This window comes from Schistocerca nitens, chromosome 5, assembly GCF_023898315.1.
Source record: "Schistocerca nitens isolate TAMUIC-IGC-003100 chromosome 5, iqSchNite1.1, whole genome shotgun sequence".
In the NCBI taxonomy this organism is placed as follows: domain Eukaryota; kingdom Metazoa; phylum Arthropoda; class Insecta; order Orthoptera; family Acrididae; genus Schistocerca; species Schistocerca nitens.
In genome coordinates this window covers 636,340,110-636,360,323 of record NC_064618.1, presented here as the reverse complement: position 1 = coordinate 636,360,323, position 20,214 = coordinate 636,340,110, and the positions used below count along the sequence as shown (strand labels likewise).

The 20,214-nt window shown below is 43.9% G+C and overlaps 1 protein-coding gene across 1 annotated transcript in view; it reads left to right on the top strand.

Moving 5' to 3' along the window:
• The first annotated feature begins 724 nt into the window (after nt 1-724).
• LOC126259390 (uncharacterized) overlaps nt 725-20,214 on the top strand; it is a 155,422-nt gene continuing 135,932 nt past the window's right edge. Inside the window, exon 1 of the mRNA XM_049956151.1 lies at nt 725-896. The gene's annotated coding sequence lies outside the window, so the exon portion shown is untranslated. The remainder of the gene's footprint in view (nt 897-20,214) is intronic.

Below are 20,214 nucleotides of genomic sequence, written 5' to 3'. Positions count from 1 at the left end.
CTAACTTAAGGACATCACACACATCCATGCCCCAGGCAGGATTCGAACCTGCGACCGTAGCGGTCGCTCGTTTCCAGACTGTAGCGCCTAGAACCGCACGGCCTCCCTGGCCGGCGGTAATTTTTGTTTGAATGGAATTGTAACATGCAAGCCTTTGTGAGATTAAGACTGCAACTCTTTGCTGTGAACCAACTGTAGGGCTGTTCATCTATTACTTTTGGAAAATTGTTCGCATACATTGGAGCACGTGTAAAAAAATTCTTGGCGAGAGGAAGCGCTCTCGAAACTTGTAGAATGCCGATCAGGAAAGGAAAAAAAGAAAACTTGGCTAACATAGTGACGGTGGCCGTTGAAAATGTTCACTCATTACGTAGAGCAGCCAGCAGAGAGAACAATAAAATCATTGCGGCGGCATAATGATGGTGCCGCTGGAGGCTAACTCGGCGCTCGTTTCCAGTCGATGCACAGACAGGCACGTCCGTGTGTTCCAGCTCCAGCTGCCGGCGCCGCCACGGGCGCTGGAGTGTTGTGTTGCGCAGTGTTGTATTGTGTGCTGCTCGCTCTGGCTTTGTGTACGTGACCTGGAAGAGTTGGCGCCGCCGGCGGCAGATGGCAGCAGCTACAGCTGATGCTGCGGTCCAGCGGCCGCCGCTGCCGGGCCCCCACCCCACCCCTCCCCACACCACCCCCAAGTAGGTAGGGCGCTGGGGTGGCGCCTCGTGCGCAGTCTGGCGGCTGCGCCGATCAATACGACGCTCTCCACTGTGCCGGCTGCACCCGCCTAGCCCACTGGAGACGGACTCTGAGCAGCGAAGCAGCGAGACAGCAGCAGCAGCGGTCGAGCCACACGACACACACAGCAGCTCATAGCTACCTACACATCTCGCCTTACTCAGGTAAGCCCGCGTTACAGCTCCTGCCACACGCCGTGCAGCTACCCGCATTACATGTACAGCGCGATCCACTGTACTTTTCGTTGTCGAAGATAAATCGTACCAATATTAGAGGTAATTCAGTCCCATTGCATTTGCATACTGAGCGAGGGAAAAATGGCTTTATGTCTCTGTATGCGCTGTAATCTCTCTCTTACCATATTCCTATGCTCCATAAACGAGACATATTACCGAGGCATCAGAGCTGCCACAAATACCGGTTTCTGTATAAACTGGGTAGCATTTATCGAGAGCACCGTCGCATTTCTTTCAAACATTCCCGTCCAAGTTCTTGTAGCATCTCTCCTGCACTTCCCTATGGGCCACACCGATCTGCTATGGTCCTAGCACCAAAATCCGAATTCTTTCGATTTCTGCTGTACATCTACACGTAGTGTCGCGGGAAGAACGGTCAGTATGATAGGAACGATCATTCGAAACAGAAAAGCCTGGTAAACATGGACTCTAAGATGCTTAACATAAGAGCCATGAGCACTTGTTCAGTAGAAGAGATGGTTTTCACAGTAGCGATGATGAACAAGTGCTCACAACAGCTCTTAAGGTATGCGTTTTAGAGCACATGTTTACTCGATTTTTTTCTTGTTTTTGGCCATAGAACAATCTCTCAAAGTGTGGAAGGCAAAGAACTTGGCGATAGATTTGTTTCACAATCTCGAAGACGAATAAATGCTCATTGTACTTAAGGTATGCATTTTGGAGCCCATGTTGACTCGACATTTTTTCTTGAAATGGTCGTTCATGTGGTGTCCCTGAATACTGACGATTCTTCCAGCACGCCCTGAATACATATGCTGCAAAGCACTAAGAAGTTCATGGTCGAGGGTACTTAGCGTGGTACCACATGTTAGGGTTCCTTCCCGTTACAATCGCGAATGGAGAGCAGGAATGCCTTTGTAATTAGTTTAACCTTGTCACGGTTCCTACGGGAGCGATACGCAGGGGACTCAAAAACACCTCTATATTCTTCACTTATTGGTTCTTTATACTTTGTAAGTAGACTTTCGCAGGACAACTGGCTTGCACGCCTACTTGGTAAGCACTGTAAATACATGAGAAATGCTCCAAGACTGGACGTACTAGCGTCTTGTATGAGATTTCTTTTTCAGATGCACCACATCGCAGCAAACGAAGGTATTTCTGTAATCTATTATAATACCAACTACGATATAGCGAGAATATTTTAGAGATTGTTAAGTGTGAAAGCTGTGTTACAAAGAATGTATCTCTCTCTCTCTCTGTAAATTAAGAAGGAACAGGTGTGGTTCTGGGGGAGGTGAAACTGTAGCCCCGTAGCCCTTCGCCCCTTCTCCCACTGGCAACAGCAACGTCAGCGAACAAATTGTTGGTGCTGCTGACACTTCTGATAAATCGCTGATGTGCAGTACATTCAGAAAAAAAGATGTCCTATTGCTTTCCATGGGCCACACCCGCTATTACATTCGTTCCTGTTGAACATTTGTAGTTCAGTACAACTTACTGGATCCTATTAGTGAAAAAAAAAATCAGCCATTCACATATCGCCATTCACGCACCTCGGCGCGATACTATCTTATGTGGTAGTTGGCGATGTGATACAGTGTGGAACGCCTTTCGGAAATCTAGTAAGCGGTATCCAAGTTTTCAACTTCGGTTTTTCATTTCTGGTGTACTGATAAACGATTCGACAATCGCCGAATGCTTCATCAATATGCAGACGCGTCCGCTGCAGCTGGGAACGGAAGAAAAACGCGCTCTACAAACAGAGCAGGCGTCTTCTAACCACCAGCGTACGCCAGTAACAAAATAGGAGATTGTCCAACCGAGGACGATCTAGCAGCCTTGTCGTCAAAATTTTTTATAACTAGTGTCTAAGGAACAGAAGCTGTTGACTATCAAAGTCGCAGTTTATTATATCTCATTAACGGTTTTCTGTTATACAATCTTCTGCAGGCCATTTTAATTTGAATGGTAAGGCGGCAACATCGAGGAAGTAATTCCATCTAGCAAATACAACACAGAGTCAAATTAGCTTGTAATTGCCAGACTACAGATGCAAATGTATTAAGTTTTATCCACAGTCGGTACTGTCAACCACACCTCTGTTTTTTATCTTTTGTAGTTATTTCGTAATGTGAAAAACGTCGCGTGGCACTGGCTGCGTAAATCAACTCAAAGGCTGGAGGAAGGAACAACCATACGTAGGAGAGCACTGTGGTGTTCAATCCAATCTTTGGGTTGATAACAGGTGCCATGTCGCCGTCGGTATGAAATTGGTCGGAGGATGGGTATATTACCGAAACTGGTTATCAAACAGTAATCAGTTGCGATTTGTACTAGACGGAACCTTTTACTCTGGAGCGGAATGTGCGCTGTTTTGAAACATTCTGGCTGATTAAAACCGAGTACCTGACAAGGACTCGAAGGCAAGCGTCCAGGTTCGAGTCTTGGTCAGCCTCAAAGTTGTAATCGCTGATATGCACCCTTCTTTAAGTTAAACTTTAGCGTGTTTTCAGGAGCACGTAGAAGGACATCCGGAAGTAAACGTAAGTGAAATTAATTCTCGATGCTGAAGCAAAAATAAAATGCAAACAGTCATTTCTTCACTGGTTTTTCAGCGATGCACATTTCACGTATGGTGCTCCTCTTCCAGAAGAATAAAAATTTCTCTCTCTCTCTCTCTCTCTCTCTCTCTCTCTCTCTCTCTGTGTGTGTGTGTGTGTGTGTGTGTGCGCGCGCCTTTGTGTGTTGGTGTGTGTAATTCCAAACGAAGATAGATTTCGGGCACCGAAACTAGCTCAGTGGTTTTTGGGACTGCTGCACCTCTTTTTATCACCTGGCTTTACAAAGGTGGTTCGACAAGCCTGGTACAAAAGCAAGGAAAATGGTTGTTTCGTAAACAATTCACCTTGCTTCTTGACATAGTCTCCTTTGGGGGATGCACGCTTGGTCCAGTGATCAACCAGTTTTTTCATTCCATTGAAGAAATATGATCTGTCAAAATCTGCAAAATACTCGTTGACTGCAACTATCGGTTCCTCACTTGATGAAAATTTCTTCTCAGCAAGCCAAAATTTCAAGTTAGGGAACAAAAAGAAGTAATTTGGGGCTAATTCTGGAGAATAGGATGAATGAGGAACCAATTCGAAGCCCAGTTGATGCACTTTTGTCATTATCGCTGATGTGTGGCATGGTGCATTGTCCTGGTGAAAGGGCATTTCTTTGCGTGCCAACGTTGGTCTTTCTTTCACTCTGCTCAGGTTTCAAACGATCCAGCAATGAAGCATAACAGGGTCCGATTACGGTTCTGCCTTTTCCCAAGTAATGTACGAGATTTATTCCTTGGGAATGCCAAAAAATAGTGGCCATCACCTTACCAACTGACAAAATGGTCTATGTCTTCTTCGGTACACCTTCACCAGCCTTTGTCCATTGTTTGGACTGCCGTTTGAACTCTGGTGTGTAATGATAGATCCAGGCAACAAATTGGAACAAAAAGTCTTGTGGATTGCCAATAAACATCGACAGACATTGTGCTGAAGTGCTGTACCGGATACGCTTTCGGCCAACTGTGAGCAATCGCGGTACCCACGTCGCACACAGCTTCTTGATAGCCAATTCATTGTGAAAGATAATATGCACACTCTCATTTGAGATACCTACAGTCTCAGCTATCTCATGAATTTACGTTCGGCCGTCTTTCATTACCATATCATGAATTTTGTCATTTTTTTCCTTTGTAGTGACCTCAGTTGGACGGCCGGAACGCACATTGTCTTGGGTGCTTGTCCGACCACATTTAAATTCATTAATCCAGAAGTAAATGCTCTTCAATGAGGGTGCAGAGTCCGCGAGAACTTCATCCAGTTCTGTTTTGATTTGTGTGGCAGTCAAACACTTAAGGTGAAAATGTTTAATAACAGCACAAAACTCATTTTTCTCCATTTTCAGTCGCAGTTGACACACTGTCCAATTCAGACGGCTGTCAACAACGAACTGATCGCTGTACATTGTTGAAATCGTTTATACGATCGTGGAAACAATCGAGCTTACCAACCATGAAAGCGCAACAAAATGTTCCATTCTTTCATGGAAATTTACCAATCAATCCACCCTTATACCTCTATAATTATACCCCGTTCGCAACCTGACGGTGTGTGGGGCAGGGTACATAGTGTACGCATTATTCTCTTATAACTACACAGTAATGGGTTATGTAGAAACCAATTTAGACCTTCTACAAGCTTTATTATAACGGGGAAGAGAAGTTGTGACCAGTTGCATTTGCATTCTGCTTTTTAGTCCACACACGCGACCGCACGCACACCCCGAGACGCCATACAGTGCGTGGCGAAGGATACTTCGCATCAGTATTGTCTAAAAACTATTCTGTCCGTTACCTGCATAGTGCATTCACTATGCGCCTCTGTAGGCGCACTAATCTCTCATACGTTATTACCTCTACCCAGAATTTAGGATAGTGGCAGCTGAGTTGCCGTACACTCTTCCTGGAATACCAGTTCTCCAAATTAGCTCAATAGGGTTTCGCCGGAAAAACGTCGTCATTCTACCACTTAAATTCCTCGACCATATCTGTCATCCTTTGGCGTGGGATGGGCTCTACAGACACGGTCCTAGGAGCGTGTCGCAGAACTATTCGCGTGTCCGCCGTCACGTCTGCTTGACAAGATCGCCAAATGGTGGAGCTGTACCCTCGATTATGTCACAGTGGCGTTATGTATGAGATTTCTTTTACGGATTTGGTACACTTTCTTACAACATTTCCAATAAATCTAAGCCTTCCTTCGCCGTTCCTGCTACTGACAAGGGAACCTCCCCATCGCACCCCCCTCAGATTTAGTTATAAGTTGGCACAGTGGATAGGCCTTGATAAACTGAACACAGATCAATTGAGAAAGCAGGAAGAAGTTGTGTGGAACTGTGAAAAAATAAGCAAAATATACAAACTGAGTAGTCCATGGGCCACATAAGCAACATAATGGACACAGTGAGATTGGGAGCGCCGTCGTCCCGTGGTAGCGTGAGCAGATGCTGAATGAGAGGTCCTTGGTCCAAGTCTACCCTTGACTGAAAATTTTACTTTCTTTATTTTTGCATAGTTATTATCTGTCCGTTCGTTCATTGACATCTCTGTTCACTGTAATAAGTTTAGTGTCTGTGTTTTGCGACCGCATCGCAAAACCGTGCGATTAGTAGACGAAAGGACGTGCCTCTCCAATGGGAACAGAAAACATTTGATCGCATGGTCATAGGTCAACCGATTCCTCCACAGGAAAACACATCTGATATATTCTATACGACACTGGTGACGGCATGTGCGTCACATGACAGGAATATGTTGTCGACCCACCTAACTTGTACACTTGGCGAATGGGTAAAAAGATTCTTCTACCTTGCCCGATTTAGGTTTTCTTGTGGATGTGATAATCACTCCCAAAAAAGTGATGACAACATAAGAGTTTGTCACATAAACTGAAAATAAAAAATTAAACTTTTCACTCGATGGAGGATTTGAACCAAGGACCTTTCGTTCCGCAGCTGCTCACGTTACCACGAGACCACGGCGCTCCTGCGTTCCCATCGTCCTTAATGTTGCTTATCTTCCCTCGAACTACTCAGTTTGTATATTTTGCTTATTTTTTCACAGTTCCACACAACTTCTTCCTGTTTTCTCAATTGAACTGTATTCAGTTTTTCAACGCCTATCCACTGTGCCAACTTATAACTAAATCTGAGGGGGTTGCGATGGGGAGGTTCCCTTGTGAGTTATTAATTAATACTCATTTCAAATCGCTTGTTGGTATTACCCCTCCATATTTAAAACAAGTGACATGCTTCAGATCTCCACCATCAATCTTGCAATCGAACGCTATAGTAATTCTTACTTTTTCTTACGTACGTTATCGGATCCGCTTTCAGCTACTGTACCCCAGTTCTTAGTATTAAGTTAGTGCATAAGCTAGTATCGTGTTTGTTTTTAATGTTGGTATTGCGGTTTGGGTTTATTTATCGATATATCGATTGTCAGTTGTAGCTCACAATTACTTTTTGAGTTTACAAAAAAATGGCTCTGAACACTATGGGACTTAACTTCTGAGGTCCTCAGTCCCCTAGAACTTAGAAGTACTTAAACCTAACTAACCTAAGAACATCACACACATCCATTCCCGAGGCAGGATTCGAACCCGCGACCGTAGCGGTCGCGCGGTTCCGGACTGTAGCGCCTAGAACCGCTCGACCACTTCGGCCGGCTTGAGTTTACATATTGTTCTCATCTTGTCATTTAGGGATGGTGAGAGGAGCTGTAGACGCTAGAAACTGGAGTGAAAAGTCGACAATTCGGAATATTTCCGACATATTCTCCTGTTAGAGTTGTGGTGAGACACATGATTCGCATTTGGGAGGACGCCGGTTCATATCTCTCGGTTTCGTTAAATTGCTTCCGGCGAATTCCGAGGTCCGTGTTTCCTGCCGAAATTGCGCCGCGCTACAAATGACCACGCCGTTGAATGACATCTTGTTGCTGTGTAAATAAATGCCTTGCGTCATACATCGTCCAGACTATATGTAGAGACAGGCTGAAATGGATAGAACATGATAAAATAAAACTCTATGTAATTTCGGCGATTTAGTGATCGGATGTTACAGATGACTTGCCAAAGCTGCAAGTTAACAACCACTTACCAACCCAGGCACGACTCACGGTTCATCCCCCCCCCCTCCCCTTTCCCGCTTTCAGAGCTTCAGTTCCGCCTGTCTCATCTCCTTCCTCACTTAATACTTTTCCAGAACATCTTTCTGGTCTATAACTCACGGAAGACTGGAAATCACGGAGAAACGGCTTAGACGCAGGCTAGGGAATTGCTTCCAAAATCAGTATTTCACTCGGCAACGGTGTGTACGCTACTCCTCTATTGTTTGCATGGAGAGACGGTGGAACTGGTGGAAAAGTAGGAAACTTCGTGATGCTGCTTACAGCTTGGCTGCAGTGCTGCAAGAGAGCAACGAAATACAGGAAGACGAGAGGAGGATCGACGTTAGGTTCATGAGTTGGCAATTAATTCTAAAAGGATTAAATATAAGGTTCTGAGCACAAATAGATGGAAAGAAACATTACTTTTCGATTACACTACTAGTGTTAAATCACTCGAAACAGTGGCGAATATAATATATCTACAAGTACATTATATAATTAAAAGTATCTGGAAACTCAGTAGTGGACATCAATACAGGGGCGCGTCCACGATTCGCCTTTATCGGTCTAGAGCTCTGCTGGGGACATTTTCAGTGAGGTGTCTGAATGTCTGTGAACGAATGACACTTCGTTCTTCCTCAAGAGCCAAAATCGGAGAACGCAGTGACGTTTGACGCTGGGGTTTGGAGCGAAATCGGCTTTCTGACTCATCCCAAACGTGTGCCACTAAGTTGAGGTCGGGACTCTGGGCATACCAATCCATTCCAAGAACGTTATTATCAACAAACCATTGCCTCACCGACGCTGCTACATGACAGGGTGAATTATTATCGTCTCCGAACTGTCTCTCTACCGTATTAAGTATACTATGCTGTAAAATGTTGTCGTAGCGTTTCGTGTTTTCTTAAGTGCAACAAGCGGACAACACCCTAATCGCGAAGAACACTTCCATATCATAACACCACCTACTCGGTTGGCTCCACACATAATACAGGAAACATTCTCCAGGCATCTGTCAAACCAAACCCTTCCATCGGATTGCCACAACAGTATAGCGTGATGCATTAATCACTCCACACCCAATTAGTATAGAGATCACTGATACAACGTAATGAATTGGCTGGCAGAACCTTCTTCAGTTTTCTTGTAGAAATAGCAAACAGCCAGTCTGTTGCAAATTGTAAGGTTTATTAAAACCTCTTTCCCATGATTTCAAAGTTTATAAAAACATCTTCTTCAGAAGGAAATACAGACAACTGGATTACATGTTATGAGAAAGATACGTGAAAATATAGCCCAAAGGCGTCAGAGAAATATACAATTTCACGTCCGTAATAATTTTATATTTGACTGACGCCTTTCGGCTATGTTTTAACGTACCTCTGCCTCAACATGTAATCCTGTTGTCTATATTTCCTTCTGAATAAGACTTTTTTATAAACGTTAAAATAATGGTAACGTTTGGTGGAGTGAAAAGTGTTTCACTAAGGTTATTTGTGGAAAATACTTGTTATAGTTACGTGTGCATCACAACACCTCAGCATTATGCGGAGAATGGAAGTGCTTGCCACACGAAAACGTAAGTAAAAACGAATATAGCCGCGAAAAACTAAATTACATCCTAGAAGAGAGGTTAACTCCCAGCAAAAAACTTTCTCATCAACATCGTTTGGTTGCAGATGACAAACTACTTGTAGTAATTAACACACAAGTGATCCAAAAAATTCATGGACACCAAATGTAAAAGTATTTACAAAAAGAAACGATCTGTTGTTTGAACTAAAGATGCACATAATTTTATAATCATTTAACAAAAATGTTCACATTGCAGAATAAATAAAAACGAAAACCCACTGATGATGGCACAGTGGTGCCGAAACGTGTTTGGGTACTGAGAAAAAACGGTGTTTTGCATAACTGGCGGACCTCCCATCCAACAATCATGGTAACGGGGTTTTAAGAAACCTTTACATTTGCAACTGATTGGCTGTTTACTATCTCTACAAGATGATTTCATTCTACGGTTGCTACTCCAGCCATGTACAAATTTTAAAACTTTTTCAATTTATTTACCATTTTTAATTTTTTAACTCCAGCACATTACCTACGGCATTTTGAAGCACCGAGAATGGATTGCATGAATTCGTGCCAACAAGTCAAGGTACTGGCTTCGAGTCCCGACCTACACACAGTTTTAATCTGTCAGTAAGTTTTCAGAAATCCAGTACTCTGCTGCAGAGCGAAAGGTCAATCTGGGAACAACTCCCTAAACAGCTAATGGCTAAGCAATATCTTCGTAATATCCTAATCGTAAAGGTACGTACAAGAGGTTCTGGGATTGAAAAGGGGAGCGTTCCTGGAGCTGTTATGGCGGGTTTTGAGCCGTGCATGGGTAGCTCAGTGTGTAACACAATTCCCCACGAAAGACAAGGGTGTGTGGTTTTCTTTGAAGCCATCTCCACAGTTGCCAAAGGCCTCTTAAATGACTTACAAGTAGCTCTATTGAAATGGTAGCACGTCATGTTACACATAGCAGTAAAACACGTCGCTCTTCTATAACTCTCCATCAAGATGGTCGCGGCACTTGATGTTCGTCTGAAGCAACGTGTTATTACACCAATGACAAAAATTCACAAGAGATTCAAGAAGGTGTATGGGGAGGACGCTGTTAATCGCAGTACAGTCATTCGGCAAGCAGGTTATGTTATTACAGTGGTTAGCACATTGGACTCTCATTCGGGAGGACGACGGTTCAAATACCTGTTTAGGTTTTCTATGATTTACCTAAATCACTTAAGGCAAATGTTGGGTTGGTTCTTTTGAAAGGGTAAGATCTATTTCCTTCCCCACCATCCTTAATTCGAGCTTCTGCTCTGTCTCTAATGATGCCGTTGTCACTAATCTCTTTTGCGTCCTTCAACCGCCAGGGCAGATCGAGCACTGCACAGACTACTGGCCATGTTCAAGGTGTTCATAATCTGGTTTTGGGTGACAAACACGAAACAGTGAACCAACTGTCAGTCAGAGGTAAAGTAAAAGAAGGCAGTATGCACAGAATACTGAGACAGCCGAAGCTGAAAACGGTTTGCTTCATGTGGGCTCCGAGATCACAAAGCTTGGGGAACAACACTGAAACATGCATCATAGATCCACGATCAGGCAGCGAGTCGTTACCACGTCTTCGGTATACTAAAGTAGCCCCTTTTCGGAACGAGGTTTTAAGATGAGGACACCCGTCTGAAGGCTGCTAGACAGTGGCTCAGACGTTCTGGTCCTAATTTCTACCGTGCACGAATACAGGTCTTAGTTCCCCAGTGGCGAGAGGCAGTTGGAAGGGACGGATATGATGCGCAGGTAGGGAATTTTGTCTCTTAATAAGGTATCAACGTACTGTAAAGATACCAAAAGTATGGAAAATGATGTTTATGAAAATAAGGAACATAAATTCAAAGATGGCCAGTCTACTTTGTCTTTTTTTTCAGGAAAGACAGAAAACTGAAAGCCACATTAGCAGAATACCTACGCCTGTGAAATTTTTTGTCTGCTCTCTTTTATGTCAAGTAAATGACATTCATCAACGAGAATGCGGCAAAAATCAATAGCTAAGGCGTAAAAATGGGTTAAAAGCTGAACTTGGTCAGCTTTGATCCTAACTACTTGAGTTTTCCGCTTTTTAAACTAAACCAAAGTACACAGTATCCACGTATTTCTTAGATCAGTAATTGTTATAAGTTTTTAAAAAATAGTTAACAATCCATGCCTCATGCACTTTTGTTTTAACAATGACACTACTGGTACTTAATATAGAATAAACATACACTATAGAAAGAATGGAAGGATTTGAACAAAAGAAAATTAGTGAACGAGCAAATCGAAACATTTATTATCTGAGTCATCTAAAAAAAAAAAAAAAAAAAAAAAAAGAAGAAGAAGAAGAAGTTGCATAAACATGAATTTTAGCACTGGATGCTCTTGAATAAAAAGAGAAATACTTAACATGTTTCAAACATTAATTTTTCTTTTGCGTACATAGTTAGGAGGAATTTCTGACACGATCACTTCCATTTTCACAAGAAACAGCCAATTCGAGAGTTAACAAAAGCGCATTAATAAACAGTGCTAATACCCACACAGCACGCAGGTAAACAGAACAAGATAGATGCCCTATACGGTGTCCTGTCCTACGAATACCTACTGTTGGAGCTGGACACTTGTGAAGCAACACCTGCTAGGACTTGGCCGTTTTTGAAGCAAAGCCACTGTTCTAAACGGTTTTTTCAAGCATTTTTGTCGTTTTTTGACAGTGAGGCTACTATCCGATTGTTCGCAGCTCGTGGTCGTACGGTAGCGTTCTCGCTTCCCGCGCCCGGGTTCCCGGGTTCGATTCCCGGTGGGGTCAGGGATTTTCTCTGCCTCGTGATGACTGGGTGTTGTGTGATGTCCTTAGGTTAGTAAGGTTTAAGTAGTTCTAAGTTCTAGGGGACTGATGACCATAGCTGTTAAGTCCCATAGTGCTCAGAGCCACTTGAACCATTTTTACTATCCGATTAAAAGCGGAAAACACTAATCGATAACAGAAAATCGAAAGAAATTGGACACGTCGTCTTTGGTACCAGGCTCCTCAAATAATGCGCACTCAATTTGGAGTGACGAACGTTATATACACTACGTGATCAAAAGTATCCAGGCACCCCAAAAAACATGCGTTTTTCATATTAGGTGCATTGTACTGCCATCTACTACGAGGTACTCTATACCGGCGACCTGAGTAGTCATTAACACCGTGAGAGAGCAGAATGGGGCCCTCCACGGAACTCACGGACTTCGAACGTGGTCAGGCGATTGGGTGTCACTTGTGTCATACGTCTGTACGCGAGATTTCCACTTTCCTAAACATCCCTTGGTCCACTGTTTCCGATGTGATACTGAAGTGGAAACGTGAAGGGGCACGTATAGCACAAAAGCTTACAGACCGACCTCATCTGTTGACTGACAGAGACCGCCGACAGTTGAAGAGTGTCGTAATGTGTAATAGGCAGACATCTATCCCGAACATCACACAAGAATTCCATACTGCGTCAGGATCCACTGCAAATACTATGTCAGTTAGGCGGGAGGTGAGAAAACTTGGATTTCATGGTCGAGCGGCTGCTCGTAAGCCACACATCACGCCGGTAAATGCCAAACGACGCCTCCCTTAGTGTAAGGAGCGTATACATTGGACGATTGAACAGTGGAAAAACGTTGTGTGGAATGGCGAATCACGGTACACAATGTGGTGATCCGATGGCAGGGTGTGGGTATGGCGAATGCCCAGTGAACGCCATCTGCCAGCGTGTGTAGTGACAACAGTAAAATTCAGAGGCGGTGGTGTTATGGTGTGGTCGTGTTTTTCATGGAAGGGACTTGCACCCCCTGTTGTTTTGCGCGGCACTATAACAGCGCAGCCCTTCATTGAAGTTTTAAGCACCCTCTTGCTTCCCACTGTTGAAGAGCAATTCGGGGATGGCGATTGCATCTTTCAACACGATCGAGCACCTTTTCATAATGCACGACCTGCGGCGGAGTGGTTACACGACATCCCTGTAATGGACCGGCCTGCACAGTGCCCTGACCTGAATCCTATAGCACACCTTTGGGCTGTTTTGGAATGCCGGCTTCGTGCCAGGCCTCACCGACCGACATCGATACCTCTCCTCAACGCAGCACTCTGTGAAGAATGGGCTGCCATTCCCCAAGAAACCTTCCAGCACCTGATTGAACATATGCCTGCGAGAGTGAAAGCTGTCATCAAGGCTGAGGGTGCGCCAACACCATATTGAATTCCAGCATTACCGATGGAGGGCGCCACGAACTTTGTAAGTCATTTTCAGCCAGGTGTCCGGATACTTTTGATCACATAATGTATGACACCAGCAAGTACTAGGTTAAGGGCATACTTCATACACAAATCGTACATAATACCAGTATTGTAACATTTAACAAAGCAGATTGTTGATGAGCGCATAACCTTGCGAAGTAATAACAGCAGCTTCCGTCAGATCACCGAAGTTAAGCTAGCGCCTGGATAGTGGCGTGCGACGGTGCCGAGCGCTGTTGGCAAGTGGAGTGCACTCAGCCCTTGTGAGGCCAACTGAGGGGCTAGTTTGTTGAGAAGCAGCGGCTCTAGTCACGAAAGCAGACAGCTGGCGGGAGAGCGATGTGGGCCGCGCGGGATTAGCCGAGCGGTCTGAGGCGCTGCAGTCATGGACTATGCGGCTGGTCCCGGCGGAGGTTCGAGTCCTCCCTCGGGCATGGGTGTGTGTGTGTTTGTCCTTAGGATAATTTAGGTTAAGTAGTGTGTAAACTTATGGACTGATGACCTTAGCAGTTAAGTCCCTTAAGATTTCACACACATTTGAACATTCTTTTGAACAACAGCGATGTGCTGACCACATTGCCCATCCATACTCGCATCTAATGAATCGTTGGGCCCTCCGAGGCCTGTTCGGACAGCGAGATTGTTGATGACCAACAGGTAATGAATGGCACTTGGAAACGACCTAACAAGGGGAGGCCGCCAATTGTGAAATTCAGATTCGATTCATACTGCGCATTATAAAAGCTCATGGCCAGAGGTGTAATGTGGCAAAGCACCAAGATGCACTTCTCAGCCGTTGTCGAGAAAATCCACAGTTAAAAGAAACCGTTGCGGTGAAATACTCTCTAAGATTAATGATTATCTACAGCGTCGTGGCGCAGCGGTAAGCTCTCGGATTCGTAATCCGAAGGTCGCCTGATCGAATCTCGCGCTATGCAAAAATTTTTCATTATTAGTTTTTTGTAATTCAAATATATATATATATATATATATATATATATATATATATATATATATATATATAAACACACACACATAAACTATTAATGAATTGCTTATGCATGTTGGTGAAGGCGGATCGCTCTCCAATTGTACCGCCTCCATTTTTCCGTTTGTTAACAGGGTGTACCAAAGCTCTCACGTCCGCACTGATTTTCGACGATGTTATTAAGTTGCGCTAGGGACCGCATCTACCTTCTTTCGAAGTCAGCAGGCAACTACGCTGTTATGCGGCGGCTCGTTTCGGCCCATTCAACATCTGTCCTTCAAGTGTAACGAGCGAGTAACGGAGTTTATATTTCATACCTGCCACAGCAAATTTGTCTTCGTGGGGTTTCTATACTAATTCGAACGTTTGACTTACGCCATACGTATTCGTTTCGGAATATCGTTTCTACGTCTTCCGTTAACTATACGTGGTTAACATTATGAAGACAATAACGTTTGTGAAATACAACTTTGTTTTTCGTGTGTGTGTGTGTTTGTACACACATTTGAATTACAAAAAACAAATACTAAAAAAAAAAAGGTTGCATGGCGCGACATTCGATCCGGCGACCTTCGGATTACGAACCCAAGCGCTTACCGCTGCGCCCCGACGCTGTAGAAAATTATTAATCTTAGAGAGTATTTCAGCGCAACGGTTTCTTTTAACTGTGGATTTTCTCGACAACGGCTGAGAAGTGCATCTTGGTGCTTTGCCACATTACACCTCTGGCCATGAGCTTTTATTATGCGCAGTATGAATTGAATCTGAATTTCACAATTGGCGGCCTCCCCTTGTAAGGCAGAAATTGTGCAATAATACGAAAATATGCTAAAAATTAACAGTTGCAGGCTGCATGGTGGAACGAATTCGAGTTCTTTCACAACAGCGTATACACTCCGCTTTCAGATTCGTGCTGGCAGGTATCGACGCTTCTAGGAGTCGAGGCATCACCCTAGTGCAGCCTGTGTAGTGAAGAAGCACTGACGATGGGCTTGAGGAGGGGGAGAGGGAGGGGGGAGGGGGAGAAGCGGAAGACAGTGGAGCGTGGCAGAGGGTGGTGAGGACAGAGGCTGGTTAGTTAGTGCCGGCGATAGGCGAGTGCACAGGCTCTGCCGCTAATGAGTGACTCAGGCACACGAGAGCAAGAGGATGGCGGCGGCGGCGGAAAGCAAAAGAAGTGAAGTGAACGCCACAAGGGGTGGGGGGAGGACCTGTCTGAGACAATGGCGCCGTAAAAAAACTACCCTCCCTTCTCGCCCCCCTCTTCCCCCCTCCCCTCTCGCTGCTGTGCTGGACGTCGGCGGAACAACACTGTCAGATGCAAGTGTGATCGCAGGAAACGGACGTTCATCAAGATAACTCGCTGAAGCCGTTCTCACATGGGAGGAGGCATCTATCGTTGACATGGACATGACATGCGGCAGAGCACCGTCATCACACGGGACGAGCTGCTTAAAGTAATCTGCTCTCTTTTCAGCGCCGTTGTCGGCTTTACTTGGCTCGCAGACTACACAGTCTCTTTACGAAAATGGATACGCGTAAAATTGCGATTGTCAAAGAAGAGTGAATAAAATCGCGAAGAAGATTCTTGACTCATCGATGGCTTGAACAGCGAATTCCTGGTAGAGGAACAGCCAGCCGGGGTGGCCGAGCGGTTGTAGGTGCTGCAGTCAGGAACCGCGCGACCGCTACGGTCGCAGGTTTGAATCATGCCTCGGGCATGGATGTGGGTGATGTCCTTAGGTTATTTAGGTTTAAGTAGTTCTAAGTTCTAGGGGACTGATGACCTCAGAAGTTGAGTCCCATAATGCTCAGAGACATTTTGAACCTGGTAGAGGAACACTATATAATGCTGTACAACAATCTGAGAAAATAGTAGAAGTTATTTGGTAACTCAATTGAGTTTTCATCCCATCTACGGTTTCAAATAGAACACAGTTAAGGTATAGCGTCTAATGTCAGTTGGCGCGTGCATAAAAAATGGCTTTGAGCACTATGGGACTTAACTTCTGAGGTCATCAGTCCCCTAGAACTTAGAACTACTTAAACCTAACTAACCTAAGGACATCACACAAATCCATGCCCGCAGCAGGATTCGAACCTGCGACCGTAGCGGTGGCGCGGTTCCAAACTGTAGCGCCACTCTGGCCGGCCGGCGCGTGCATAATCCATATGTTCTCGATGTTGCATTTACTGCTAACTCTCTGAAATAGCGTGCTTCATCACATAGGCTTCAAGATCGAGATTCATTTCGTAATTTCATTTGAATGGAAGGCATTTACCGGCAAGAAACCAAACATGAAGAGGTCCATTAACTCACAGATAGATCTATATGTATTTTAAAGGAAGTTTCATATTAGCTGAAACTTCCAGTGTGTAACTTGCTTTTACTTTAACATTAAGTGGCAGTCACGGTAAGATTTGCAGCCACTGGGGAAACACCCCAGTCGTTAGCCTTTGCAATAAGAATTGCAGAAAATACATTATTTACAGTAAAGAAAACCGACTTTTGAGATAATACTTCTAGTAAATGAAAAAGAAATACCCAGAATCTGCTAGAAAAGAAAAGATGAAAAAACTTATGAAAGGTGGCGGACGCTAACCTGCGAGCTTTTACTACCCAACTCACAGCCCACGACGCTATCAACTACGGTACAGCTTCGACATTTCAGCCTTTCCCCCGTATATCGCTATAAAGACTGTATCTATAAATATGATTATTTCATATTTAATACGCAAATTTTACGAGAGAGACACGTTTTCGGTAGATCATCATTGCACCGTAGCAATGAAACGGTATATTTTTCGTAGCGCTCAAGTTACAACATTAAAACAACTGCAGCAAGTACATACATTTATTTTTCTGACATTTAATTATAACAAATAGTAGCTAAAACGACGCGTTTTCGAGAGGTCCTCAATTTGCTGATGCTTTGAAACAACTTATATTCATACCATGTACTCTATGTGAAAGGTTCAAATGATGGTTCAAATGGCTCTGAGCGCACTATGGCACTTCACATCTGAGGCCATCAGTCCCCCAGAACTTAGAACTACTTGAGCCTAACCAACCTAAGGACATCACACACATCCATGCCCGAGGCAGGATTCGAACCTGCGACCGTAGCGGTCGCGCGGTTCCAGACTGAAGCGCCTAGAACCTCTCGGCCACAACGCCCGGCCTATGTGAAAGAAAACCCACCAAATACGTTATTTAACGCCATCAGTGCGGCAGCTTCTATCTTCTGCTTGTAACGTAAAACGATGTCACAATTCATTGGCCACGTTCCTCTTCACGAGGTAAAAATCTGACATACCGTATTCTGTATTTGACTCTCCGCATCGTAGTGGAATGTGTAATCTTACGCTGTGATGTCACCATCTCCTCGTCCACGTGCGTTTTCACTTCCCTTGAGAGTACGGCTTTAGCATAGTACGGAAATGTGAAAGTGAGGTTATGAGCGAGCGTCCGACATATTGTTGTATCAGATGTGGTGTCAGCATTAAGGCACTAACTATAGTAGCAGATTTCATTTCTGTACTTCGCCATATATTGCGTGGCGGAAGGTAATTTGTGCACCACTCTCATTTTCTCCCTTTCCAGTTCCTGTCTTGAAGAACGGCGCGCGGGAAGGAGAACTATTGGTAAGCCTCCGTGTGAGCTCGACCCTCCCTAGCTGTCTCTCCGCGAGGGGTGTGCAAGGAAGCAATACACAGGCTCTTTCTTCTAGGAGCGTACTTTCTCGGAAATGAATGACAGAAGCAAACTGCATAGGAAGAGTTCTTCACTTGGGTCACATCGAGCTCATCGAATATTCAGACTGCGTTCCAAGCACTTCAGAACTTCAACATTTATTTGCTCTAGAAAATATCTATAGATAAGATCTGAAAGGAGTACACGGCTCCTTTTTACTTCATCCGTACGAGGAGAACACGGCAAGTGTTCCGATAACTTCGCTCAGTTGAAGAGGAGTCAAAATACCCGAACACGTGTCTCGGCTTGTCAGTCGATTCTCGAAAAAACGACGGTCAAAGTTTTCGAGGTACTTTATGTGCCGTTTACGCTGCGATATCGTCAAACCACTCGGTGGTCAGTGCCGTTGCTTTTTAATTTTCCGCCCCGTGTTCGAAACACTATTATTGCAGTTTTTTATTTTTATTGTTTTCATTTATCTACCCATGACTGTAGAAGGTTCCTACATGAATTTTTCTTACAAAGTTAGGGCATACAAATGTGTTATAGTTATAGAGAAACTACGAATGGATTTCACAATAAGTGTCACACATACGTTATATATTTGTCTGTGTGGTATGTTGAAAGGTTACAGTATTATTAAATTCTAGTATTACATTATTTCATTCCCATGTCAAATCTTACATTTTGTTCATATGTTTATTCTTCAGGATGATTTGCTGCTTTCCCTTGGGTGATACCGATTTTAGAAACATTCGAAACACAAATATAGCGAATACCACGAGCACTGAGCGAAAGTGGTTTGCCACGTGACATTTCTTCGCCTGACTGTCACTCGATAAAGAAACGCTGGTGAAAATTTCGCGCGTTGGCAATAATTTTCGATCACTTTTTCGAAAACTGGCGCTTGCAATTTATTATGAATTGAGATAAACTACAGGAATTTCATCGAAAACAATTTCAAATAATTTTCTCATTTTTTTTCTAATTCATTCATCTGACATACAGTTTGTAGACGAACGAAGTCACCGTTATAACAATATACACTTGAAAACGTTAGTGTAGTAGTCTTGTACGGACATGGATATATAAATAAAAACAAAATAAAAGCAATAACCGAGTTTCGAACACGGGGGGCAATATTCAGAACCTGCGACGCTAATCATTATTCCACCACCACCTCGTCTCAATACACCGCGCGGTAAAAGGCACATGCAGTACCTGGAAAATTCCTCTAAGAAACTGATCGTCGTTTCTTCACAAACGGTCGAGTACCTACGAATAAGCCGAGATGCGTGTTCGCTTATTTTGACCCCTCTTCCACTGATCGAAGTTTATGGGAAATCGGGATGGCATTTGCCGTGTTCTCCTCGTTAGCGTCTAACTGTGAAATAACATCAAAAAATCGGTATTTTGTACCCCCAGCACTCCTGACATTCTCACTGTTGAAAAAATTTTGATTGAAAAATCTTCCTCTCTTTATGTTCTTATTTATGCAGAATGGTATTTTGTTGTCGAGGTATTGTGAAAACTAAATCATATTTCGTGTTCTGACATTTATTCTATTATCGGAAACCTCTTGCTGGAAATTGTCGTCAATCTTCTCTAGCAGTATGTGACAAAAAGAAACAAAGCAATGAAATAAAAAGTAAGCACCCAGCTGAGCACAAAACGCACTACTTACTACAGCGTGAGTGAACGCGACGATAATAGGTTTACTTCCGCTGACAGAAAACGATCACTCCACCAACATCATCGTCGAAACTTCCTTCCCGAGAATACATCGACTTCACGTCGATAATAATATACCTTCAAGGATGCGGGCAAAATTGAATTCAGCGTCTTGGATAAAAGGGAATTTTCAAGCTACCATAAAAAATTTCAAACTGAATAGCGAGCTCAGTTAGTTCGTCACACAGCAGACGAAGGAGACATAAGAGGCAACCATGCATAACATACGAAAGATGACGATGATGACAAATTTACGTTTACACGCATAAGATGTGAGGCTACTGAACGCCGCCCGTC